This window comes from Calonectris borealis, chromosome 11 (genome assembly GCF_964195595.1).
Source record: "Calonectris borealis chromosome 11, bCalBor7.hap1.2, whole genome shotgun sequence".
NCBI lineage: Eukaryota > Metazoa > Chordata > Aves > Procellariiformes > Procellariidae > Calonectris > Calonectris borealis.
In genome coordinates this window covers 24,633,134-24,644,608 of record NC_134322.1, presented here as the reverse complement: position 1 = coordinate 24,644,608, position 11,475 = coordinate 24,633,134, and the positions used below count along the sequence as shown (strand labels likewise).

Genomic DNA, 11,475 nt, shown 5'->3' with positions numbered 1-11,475 from the left:
GGGACCTGTGCCCATTACTCCTCGCTGCATGGCAGGCCTTGCTGTGTCTCCTCTGGCTCTGCCTTGCTCTGAGCTCCTCGAGAAAGGGCTCATTCTCTTCTGCTTTGCTGAACATCCCGCTGATGGGAGGTGGGTGCTGGAGTTCGAACGATTCTTGGTGGGCTGGGATTGCTAGCAGGAAACTGGAAAGGCAAACACCTTGCGTGGAGCTTGTTGTTGGGAAATGGGCCATTCTCTGTGCCTCCCTGAATCCTGCAGACGTGTTTCTTGGTCTCTGTCCTGTGCCACTGCATTTCCTCCTTCTCATTAAAGACTTTGTGCAGCATAACTGGAGACTCGTGGTGGTTTGTTCTCGTCCTCCCTCAGTTAGCCACGTGCTCTGCAAGGAAGAGGGAGATCCTGCCCTCTCCCATGGCATCAACTATAACCCCAAGCATGGAGCACTGCTAGTTGTGGGTAGAACTCCCTTGAAGTGATACCACAGGATCAAAAATAAACAAGCAGGCAAAAGAGGGACAGAAAAGCCTCAGAGAAATGGAGAGAGCAAGAAGCAATGGAGGGAGTGGAAATGAAAGTAATGCCCCACACAGTTGCCCCGATTTGCTGTTGTCCCACATGGGAAAGGGTTGCCCAGGGAATGTTGTAAGTCTCCATCTTCGGAGATGTCCAACATCCAACCAGACAAGGTGCTCAATAGCCTCCTCTACTTGACTCTGCTTTGAGCCAGACTTGGACTGCATGATCTCCACCTCAGCTGTTGTGTGATTTGCTGAGCCGCCGCTGGATCCCCTCATCCAGGAGCAGCCATCAAGAACAAGGGAGCAGAGAGGGGGCAGGGGCCAGTGCTCAGGATAGCTGCAGAGGTGTGGTGGGCACAGGGCAGGAGAAGGGGCGCTGATGTCAGTCCCAGGGCTGGGAGCACAGGAAAGGAAGGATGATCAGAGTGCATTAAACAATTGACTCAACAGCTAGGCTCTTAAGGTGTAAGCATGCTGAGGAAAGCCCTGAGGGAGCCAAAAGGTCAAGGTCCCACTGAGATTTGAACTCAGATCGCTGGATTCAGAGTCCAGAGTGCTCACCATTACACCATGGGACCTCCTAGACACCTGCTGTCTTTCCCCTCTGGCCACCCTCGCTGAGCCCTATGCTCCTGGCTGAGCCTGACAGTCTCTCCATCTCCCTCACCACCACCAAGTGCAGCCTTCCTCTGGGGCCACAGGGCACTCTCTGCTCACTGGGCCTTTCAGGGGACTGGCAGAGCTCTTTGCGCAAGCCTGGGCATGCCCTTTCTTACAAGACCCAGGCTGGTAACCTTGCTTTTGCATAGTTACACCTGGTTAGGAACTTTCCAGCTTAACCTCTTCAACATTGCACCTCACAGAGTGCATTCATGGCCCAGCAATCGGTGGTTCGATGCGAGCACTTTCAGTGTCGGCTGCTGCCTCCCTTCACCCCCATGTTGGACAGCCTGTCAATCTGCCTGGGTAAGTAACTGCCTCTCCTGTTTCTCACCTTGTGGCTCACACTAAGCAGCCCTTAACCAGATATCCTTACTCTTCGTTGCAGTCCTAGCCGAGCTCCTGACCTTGCTGAATGAGGCGACCAAGAGAGAGGGCAGGGCATGAGGTTCAACACTCCTGCACTCCCGAGGTCTTTCTGGCTGAGGGCAGGTCTTGGCAAGCCAGAGAGACACCTTCACATAGCGGAAGCCCCCTCACCTTCTCTTCTCCAGGCTGAACAAACACAGCTCCTTCAGCGTCTCCCTCAATCACAACGTGCTCCGGCATGCTCTGATACCACCTTGTGCACGTCCCCTCTTCCTCTTCCTGTGTGCACAGGAAGACCTCTTCTGTGGCTCATACTTCCTGACTGCGGTCCTTCTGAAAAATGGCACCAGTGCTCGTGCAACCTGGGGTGGGATTGCATGAGGATGCCTCTGTCCTGTCAGCAGTGTTGGAGAGAAATGCCCCAGAGCCTGCGATGTCCCTGTTGGCCTCTTACTGGTGGGCCTTTACTCCCACCGGCCCCTCTTCCCACTGGTGCTGTCCATGTTTGCTGGTGAAGACCTGCCAGTTCAGGGAAACTTTCTGGGTTGAACCCTGCTGGTCAGCGCTGCATCCTGGATTGGCAGCTAGAGAATGGGCCACTGGGCCCGAAAGAGGGAAGGACGCATCTCAGGAGGTCTCCAGCTTTGGGAGCAGAGGGCAGGGGAGCTCCCTGATGACTAATGAGAGGGAAAAGTTGCCCCAGTCTCCAAAAAAGGCAAAGCAGGACTATCTGGGGAAGCAAGGAAAGGTGATGATAAACTGGAGCAAGTTCTGTGGAGGATCCCTAGGATAGACAGGGGCCAGGGGCTCTGGCCTTGTGAGGAGAGGCTGAGCACCCAAGGCTTGCTTAGCCGGCAGAAGAAAAGGCCTAGCGTGGATCTAATGGGAGCCTCCCCGTGCCTACAAGGAGGTTACTGCAATGGCTGGAGGATGAGAGCCATGGTCAGAAATTTAACAGGCACTTTGTGACCGGTTACACGAACAAAAATGATCATCCTGAGGGTGCCTAGGCATGGGAACAGGGGTCCATGTGAAATGTCTGTCCTCAAGGTATTTTATCACGCAAAAGGGCAAAGCAGTGATTAGCTGGTGTGAGCCTGCTTGAAGCAGGAGGATGCACCCTCTGACTCCCTGAAATGCCTTCTGCCCAGAAGGGTTGTTGGAGGCTAAAGTGGAAGCAGGGAGAGAGGATTTTGTGGGTGAACGTTTGAAGAATGTCCAAAGAGACGCATCTGAGGGTGAGAGGCATGCAGAATGTGAGTTTTGTTTTTGTCCACAGGAGCTGGGACATGCAAGAAGACCCGGTCAGCAGGCTGAGCAGATCCCCCAGAGGAGCAAGGAGCCTCCACTGAGGAGAGGGAAGGAGGCCAAGAGAGAGAAGCCATGGAGGAGGCCACCAAGAGAGAAGTGCCTGGCAGGAGTGGGACTCAAACCCACGCTTCCGAGGGAGAGTGCAACCTGAGTGCAGCGCCTTTGCTTTGCCATCCTGACCCACTGCTGGTGTCACTGCTGCTGCCATTCCTCCTCTGCAGCTGCCAGAGCCAGCCCAGCTCAGCCAGCCTCCTCCTGGCACTGCTGCGGGGGGAGCTGCGCCTGGGAGCACCCTTGCCCTGCTCCCACCGAGGGCTGCTGGCAGGTGACCACAGCACCTCCAGGCACTTCAGACCACGTGGAACAGGAGTACCCAGCACAGGGGCAGCACACTTCCAATGTGTCTCACAAAGCCCGAGGCAATCCTTCACGGGAGCAACCAAAGGAACCGTCAGCAAGTTACGGCTCTGCACATGCCAACATCTGGTCAAGGGGCTCCAGGCACACCTGTACCTTTCCCATGACTTCCTCCCATTCCCTCCAGAGCCTGAAGAAATGGGAAGACAAACACTGGCTGGGAAGCCTCCAGCTCCTCCAGTGCAGAGCCTGGCCTGCCTCCAGCTCCTCCACTTCCCAGTCTTGCCTCCTTCCCGTTCCTTCAGTTTACAAGTTGGCCTGCTTCCTCCTTCCAGCCCCCTTCACACACCCTACCTCAAGCTGCTGGGGTATGAGTGTTTTTCCATGCGTGTGAGATAAATAGGGTTTGTGGATCCTGGAGGAGCGGAGGCAAGGAGAGGAGAAGGGGACGGAACTGCTGTCTCTCAGCAGCTACAGGAGGTTATGGAAAGGATGGAGACAGACTCTCCTGAGAGCTGCACTGCAAAAAGGCAAGAGGTAACAGTCATAAGATGCAGCAAGTGATCTTGTCACTCACAAGTTGATACAAAGGAAATGTCAGCTGTTTCTTTGGTAAAAGAAGTGACAGGGTGCAAGGTGTAGCCCTGGAAGAGCTGGAGTGAGGCTATGAGCTCTGGTATCCCTGGCACGCCGGAGACCAGGGCACCATGTTCACTGAAGTCCATGGCAGGGTGACTCATGTTTGCCTGGAGCTCAGGGTTTTTCCCAACTCTTCCACATCACGATGACTCCCAGGTGCTCTGGGACACTGATCCGATGTCCCTTTGTAGTTTGAAATGCATGGAATGGGCCACCCCATCCCTGACCCAGGAAAAAGAGCCGTGAGCTTGTGGCTCCCTGCCCTGAGCCTCTCCTCAAAAGCAGGCCATCCAGGCCTCTGGCCTCTGGGGTGACCTTGCTGCGCAAAACAGGTCAATTTGGGTGTGGGTCTCTTTCAGGGAAGGATGCGGGCATTTCTCCTACTCCTCAATGTGCTCTTTTCCAACAGGTTCCCCACTTCCCAAGCTGAGCCCAGAGCCCTGGTTGGAAGAAGCGTGAGGGCCTGGTTAAGTCATCAAGGGACATGGCAATGGAGATCCCATGGAGAAGTCACTTGAAAGAGACCTGCCTGACCCTCTGATCTGCTCTTCCTTGTTACGAATCTGCCTGGGCTCATGGATGGAAAAAACAGGCTGTGGCAGAGCCTGATGAGGATAAGCAAGGCCCTCGTGGCCCTCCCTCCAGCCCACAATGGTCATCCTTGCCATTGAGCTTTGCCTCATCCCTGGAGGGGCGAGTAGCTTCTCCCATACGTGATTGTGCAGTCTGGATGTTCTGCCTAAACTTACTCCACTGTATTCTGCGTGTCAGCAATGACCAATGGGGAGGGATGTCTCTCGGCGTTAGCCTGAGTGTCTGCACTGAAAGCACTTGAGAGTTGACTTGAGGGCAGGGGAGCTCCCTGATGACTGATGAGAGGGAAATATTGCCCTAGTCTCCAAAAAAGGCAAAGAAGGACTATCTGGGGAAGCAAGGAAAGGTGATGATAAACTGGAGCAAGTTCTGCGCAGGATCCCTAGGATAGACAGGGGCCGGGGGCTCTGGCCTTGTGAGGAGAGGCTGAGCACCCAAGGCTTGCTTAGCCGGCAGAAGAAAAGGCCTAGCGTGGATCTAATGGGAGCCTCCCCGTGCCTACAAGGAGATTACTGCCATGGCCGGAGGATGAGAGTCGGTGGTCAGAAACTGAACAGGCACTTTGTGACTGACTACACAAATGTCGTGGTTTAACCCCAGCCGGCAACTAAGCACCACACGGCTGCCCTCTCACTCCCCCCTGGTGGGATGGGGGAGACAATCAGAAGAGTAAATGTGAGAAAACTCGTGGGTTGAGATAAAGACAGTTAAATAAGTAAAGCAAAAGCCACGCATGCAAGCAAAGCAAAACAAGGAATTCATTCACTACTTCCCTTCGGCAGGAAGGTGTTCAGCCATCTCATCTCCAGGAAAGCAGGGCTCCATCACGCGTAACGGCTACGTGGGAAGACAAAATGCCATAACTCCGAATGTCCCCCCTTCTTTCTTCTTCCCCCAGCTCTACATGCTGAGCATGACATCATATGATGTGGAATATCGCTTTGGTCAGTTGGGGTCAGCTGTCCCAGCTGTGTCCCGTCCCACTTTCTTGTGCACCCTCAGCCTACTCGCTGGTGGGGTGGGGTGAGAAGCAGAAACGGCCTTGACTGTGTAAGCCCTGCTCAGCAGTGACTAAAACCTCCCTGTGTTATCAACACTGTTTCCAATACAAATCCAAACCATAGCCCCATACTAGCTACCATGAAGAAAATTAACTCTACCGCAGCCAAAACCAGCAGAACGGACAAAAATGATCACCCTGAGGGTGCCTAAGCATGGGAACAGGGGTCCAGAGAGGCTGTGAAACGTCTGTCCTCAAGGTATTTTATGACCTGAAAGGACAAAGCACTGGTCAGCTGGTGTGAGCCTGCTTGGAGCAGGAGGACGCACTCTCAGACACCCTGAAATGCTTTCCGCCCACCGTTGGAGGGTAAAGTGGAAGCAGGGAGAGAGGATTTTGTGGGTGAGTGTTTGAAGAATATGCAAAGAGCCGCCTTTGAGAGCAAGAGGCATGCAGAATGTGAGTTTTATAGGGGAGAGTGGAAAAGTGGAATTGCCTAGGGAGTCTCCTGTCCACCCACGTTTCTGTTCTAAGTCCCCCTGCTAGTGGTGGCTGGGACATGCAGCAAGGCCTGATCCAGAGTGCCTAGAGGAGCAAGGCAGGGAAAGGGCAGGAAACCAAGAGAGAGGAGCCTGTCAGGAGTGGGACTCGAACCCACGCCTCCCAGGGAGACTGCAACCTGAATGCAGCGCCTTAGACCGCTCGGCCATCCTGACCCTCTGCTGCTGCTGCTAGCGCTGCCTCGGCTGCTGCCGTTCCTCCCCCTGCAGCTGCCAGAGCCAGCCCAGCTCAGCCAGCCTCCTCCTGGCACTGCTGCAGGGGGAGCTGCGCCTGGGAGCACCCTTGCCCACCCCCACCGAGGGCTGCTGGCAGGTGACCACAGCACCTCCAGGCACTTCAGACCACGTGGAACAGGAGTACCCAGCACAGGGGCAGCACACTTCCGATGTGTCTCACAAAGCCCGAGGCAATCCTTCACGGGAGCAACCAAAGGAACCGTCAGCAAGTTACAGCTCTGCACCTGCCAACATCCGGTCAAGGGGCTCCAGGCACACGTATACCTTTCCCATGACTTCCTCCATTCCCTACAGAGCCCCAGGATATGCAAGCCAAGCACTTGGCCGGCAGTGCTGCCTCATGGATGGTTCCTTGGGGCAACAAGGGTGCTTCCTTCTTCCCTGCCTGGGGCCGGGAAGGCTGGGCAAGGAGGTCTCTGCCACACCAACCCCTGGGCGAGCACTGTGCCGGTCTCAAGGAGCCAGTGTGTGGGAAAGGGGCTGGAAAGTCAAGGCGAAAGGACAGGAGATGCGCCAAGTGCTGAGCAACGACTGAGCTCCAGTTGCTGTGGGGAAGAGGCTCACTTACTGCCCATGGTGCAGAGGAAGGAGGGCACAGCTCTCTCTGGGACTTGTTGCTTCATGGATGGCATCTCAGGAGGTCACTAGTCCAAATGCCTGCTCAAAGCAGGGCTAGCCCCAAAGCTAGAGCAGGCTGCTCAGTGCCTGAGCCCCATTGAAACTTGAGTGCGATACGCAGGCATGGAGAATCCCAAAGTTCTCTGGGCACCTGCTCCAGTGCTTCAACACTCCCTGAGAATCTCTGTATGGCCCAAAGCAGCGCCCGCAGTGTGCTTTTGCCAAGGCTGGCCTGGCTGAAAACCAGGCCTGTGTCTGCTGGGTTTGGAGGTGCCCCAAGGCCTGGCCATGAGGCAAGGCTGCAGGGGGAGCCAAGGGGAGTGGCTCGACTGCCCTATGGGAGCTGAACTTGCTGAGGGAAGCTGGGCTGTTTTGGAGCAGGAGAGGCAAGGCACTGTGGAGCCCGGCTGAAGAAAAGCTTGTCTGCGTTGGCCAGGAATCGAACCTGGGTCAACTGCTTGGAAGGCAGCTATGCTCACCACTATACCACCAACGCTCCTGGATGCACTGCAGCCTCCTGCTCCTCCAGCCCAGAGCCTGGCCTCACTCCTGCTCCTGCACTTCCCAACCTCACCTACCTTCCGCTCTTCCAGCTCACAAACTGGCCTGCCTCCTGCTCCTCTACTTCACAGACTGGCCAGCCTCCTCTTTCCAGCCTCTGCACACACATGACATCAAGCTGCTGGGATGTGTGTGTGCTTCTCTGTGCGTGAGATGTTGGCTAGGGAATCTCAAACTGCTGGGTGCTGGTAATGGTGCCGCTCCCCATCTGCGTTCATACGTGTACCAGCTGTGCATGTACTATGCAAGTGTAGGTGCGTTTGTGTGGTGGTATAAGCACAGCCAAACACCCACCCGGCTGCTCACTCCTCTCCGCACCTTCAGTGGGGGACAGTGCATTGAAAACAGAACGAGAAAGCTCCAGGGTCAAGATAAACACAAGGACATGGCTTAGGAAAAACTGTTGTGAGCAAAGCAAGCTTGACTTGGGAACAAATAATTTTTTGCCAATTAAAACAGATTCACGTAGTGAGAAACAAAAAGACAAACATAAACCACCACCTTTCCTCTCCCCTGTCCCAGGCTCAACTTTACTCCTTCACTCCTAGACCCTTTTACCTGCCCAAGCAGGGTGCATCTTCCCTCTGCTCTTTCCCACTCTTTTTGTTCCTTCCACCTCTCTCTGCCCGGCAATTTCTGCCCTTTCTGGAATATGTTTTCACAGAGGGACCACAAACTTTGACGATGTGTCGTGCGGTGGGTCCACTGTGGAGCTGGAACTGGCTGTGTCTGACACAGGGCAGACCCTTACCTCCTCTCACAGAGGCCACTTTGCAGCACCCCCTAACCCCTCCACTACCAACACCTTGCCATGTGTAGCCAATACAGTGCCCATTGGCAATACCGTTGGGCATAACACTGAGCTAACACAGGTCTCCACCTGCCCCAGACGGAGGCACGTTCACGCTGTCCCAAGCTCACGTGTGGTTGTATGGTGTGGGCTTTGGTGGACTTAAAAAGGCACAACAACTAGCCTGGATTTCGTCTAAGGCACTGGATATGTCCATATCTAATACACTTGTCTAGTATTAGCTCAGCAATTGGTGAGTGAAAAGCAGGCAACGCTAGGATAATGATTATTATTCCTATTGTATAATGTGCAAATAGGGCAGGTGGATCATTTCTAGCTCAGGTTTCTTGCTCTATATAACTTGGTTGGATAAGAGCATCTGCTGCATTCCATGTTGCAGGCCCGTAAGTAATTTGCTCTGCAGGGCTCTACCCATTACCTGTTCCTGGGCTAAAATCTGCCTTGTGCTGCTACTGGTTTTGGTGGTGGATGATTGCTTTGGTGAATCCCCATGCCAGCACTGATGAATGAAGAAGTACATCGAACCAGGACCTACCTTTGCCTACAGACACGGGGAGTACCATTTTCTTTCAGCTGCTATTTTCTTATTAAACACCGTAACTAAGATGTTTTCATACTGCTCTGTGATTGGCTGACAGCCATTTCTTGACCTCATCATACCCACCAACTCTCAGGCAGACCTGTGATTGGCTGTCAGGACCAGCCACCACTACCCGTGTACCCAGAAGCACATCAGGCAAGGAAGCCCCCACTCACTAAATGTGCAAAGAGGCAACTTTTGACAGCGTCATTCCCCATGGGTTCTCATATTGCTTTGTGATTGCCTGACGGCCATTTCTGACACTGTCAAAACCGCATGGTCTCAGTTCTCCCTCTGATGGGCTGTCCTTTTCCTTTGGACCAAGAAGTGTTCGGATATAAAAAGATATACCATGCAGTGCTATCCACTATGGAATGAAGACAAGCACCTAGCGCAAGCAGTGTTCCTGTGGCTGACCCATCACCTGCTGAGCCAGAAGTGACCTCACAGTCAATATCCAAGGGATCTTCTGGTTTCTGGCCCATCAGGTACTCAGGTAGCAGGGAGCTCCCTTGCAGATACCCAAGCCATCTCCCTGCTGCCAGCTCATGGAAGCACTCAGACAAGGAGGACTTCTGGAAGAGGCCACTCCCGATTGTTTTTGAAGGGTCATTGCAATTGAAGTGTTGATCTGCTGGAGGGTAGGAAGGCTGTGCAGAGGGACCTGGACAGGCTGGATCGATGGGCTGAGGCCAATTGTATGAGGTTCACAACAACCCCATGCAACGCTACAGGCTTGGGGAAGAGGGGCTGGAAAGTGCCCAGAGGAAAAGGACCTGGGAGTGCTGGTTGACAGCCAGCTGAACATGAGCCGGCAGTGTGCCCAGGTGGCCAAGAAGGCCAACAGCATCCTGGCTTGTATCAGAAATAGTGTGGCCAGCAGGAGTAGGGCGGTGATCGTGCCCCTGTACTGGGCACTGGTGAGGCCGCACCTCGAATCCTGTGTTCAGTTTTGGGCCTCTCACTACAAGAAGGACATTGAGGTGCTGGAGCGTGTCTAGAGAAGGGCAACGAAGTTGGTGAAGGGTCTGGAGCACAAGTCTGGTGAGGAGCGGCTGAAGGAACTCGAACTGTTTAGGCTGGAGAAGAGGAGGCTGAGGGGAGACCTCATCGCACTCTACAACTACCTGAAAGGAGGTTGTAGCGAGGTGGGGGTCATTCTCTTCTCCCAAGTAACAGCGATAGGACGAGAGGAAATGGCCTCAAGTTGCGCCAAGGGACGTTTAGATTGGACATTAGTGTCGTGGTTTAACCTGGCAGGCAGCCAAATACCACGCAGCCACTCACTCACTCCCCCCCACCCCAGCGAGACGGGGAGAGAATCGGAAGGGTAAGAGTGAGAAAAACTTGTGGGTTGACGTAAAGACAGTTTAATAGAACAGAAAAGGGAAAATAATAATGATAATGAAAAAATATGCATAATGAATGATGCACAATGCAATTGCTCACCACCCGCGCTGACCGATAACCAAGTAGCGATCGGTACTTCCTGGATCACGCCTACCGTTCATATACTGAGCATGACGTCACATGGTATGGAATACCCCATTAGCCAGCTGGGCTGGCTGTCCTGATTATGTTCCCTCCCATCTTGTGTACGTAGCTCAGTCAGTAAGCATGGGAGCTGTCCTTGGACTAGGAGGGCACTTAGCAACAACCGAAAACATCAGTGTTATCAACATTCAGCTCATACTAAATCCAAAACATAGCACTAGGAAGAAATTTAACACTATCCCAGCCGAAACCAGGACAATTAGGAAAAATTTCTTTACTGAAAGAGTGGTCAGGCCTTGGAACAGGCTGCCCAGGGAAGTGGTAGAGTCACCATCCCTGGAAGTATTTAAAAGACGTGTAGATGAGGCACTTAGGGACATGGTTTAGTGGGCATAGTGGTGTTGGGTTGACGGTTGGACTCGATGATCTTAGAGGTCTTTTCCAACCTTAATGATTCTACGATTCTATGATTCTATGAAATGTCATGGCCCGGCAAGGGAAGGAGCAACTCATCCTGGAGCTCCATCACAGGTGCTCTCCATGCCACAAGCTTCGCAGATGGCTCAGTGTTGTGGAGGCAGCTGCAACCAGCTGTGTCCAGCACAGGACAGTCCCTTAGCTCTTCTCACAGAGGCCACCCTGCAGCACCCCTCTCCCCTCCACTACCAACACCTAGCCACATGTAGCCAATACAGCGCCCATTGGGAATTCCTGCTTGGCCCTGGCTGGACCTGTGAGCGGGCAAGGCAGCAAACAGCCTAGGATGGAGAAAACTCCCAGATGGTCAAGTTGATCACATTGGTGTTTCCCAAAGTAGCACCAGCCTTGTCCTCTTCCAAACCTGCAGAGCCCTGGAGGTCCCCACTTGCAGCTGGGAAGTTGGGATTGAGCTGCCTGATGGGAAGGGAGAAACACCTGTGTCCCCAGGACACCCGCTGCCTTGTGGGGGGAGCCCTGTGCTGTGCTCTGCCTGCTGCTCCACACCCACCCGTCTGCCTGGCTGAGGGGCACTTTGGGAGTGCTGGCAAGATCTCAGATCCATGAGGTGTCTTCCCTTCTTTGTTAGCAATGAGGGCCACGTTGCGCAGACTCTCTTTGGAGATGAGCTGCTGAAGTTTCAGGTGTAGGGAAGACAGCTGGTATGGCTGTGCCGCTCGGGATGTCAG

The 11,475-nt window shown here is 53.9% G+C and overlaps 3 non-coding genes across 3 annotated transcripts; all 3 read right to left on the bottom strand.

Annotated features, from left to right (window-relative positions):
- Positions 1–1,024: 1,024 nt before the first annotated feature.
- Positions 1,025–1,096, bottom strand: TRNAQ-CUG (transfer RNA glutamine (anticodon CUG)). Its single transcript has one exon. It is a non-coding gene; the product is annotated as a tRNA-Gln (tRNA).
- Positions 1,097–6,081: 4,985 nt separating this feature from the next.
- Positions 6,082–6,164, bottom strand: TRNAL-CAG (transfer RNA leucine (anticodon CAG)). The gene has a single exon. It is a non-coding gene; the product is annotated as a tRNA-Leu (tRNA).
- A 1,123-nt stretch (positions 6,165–7,287) lies between these two features.
- TRNAG-UCC (transfer RNA glycine (anticodon UCC)) lies at positions 7,288–7,359 on the bottom strand. Its single transcript has one exon. It is a non-coding gene; the product is annotated as a tRNA-Gly (tRNA).
- Between the last annotated feature and the right edge of the window lie 4,116 nt (positions 7,360–11,475).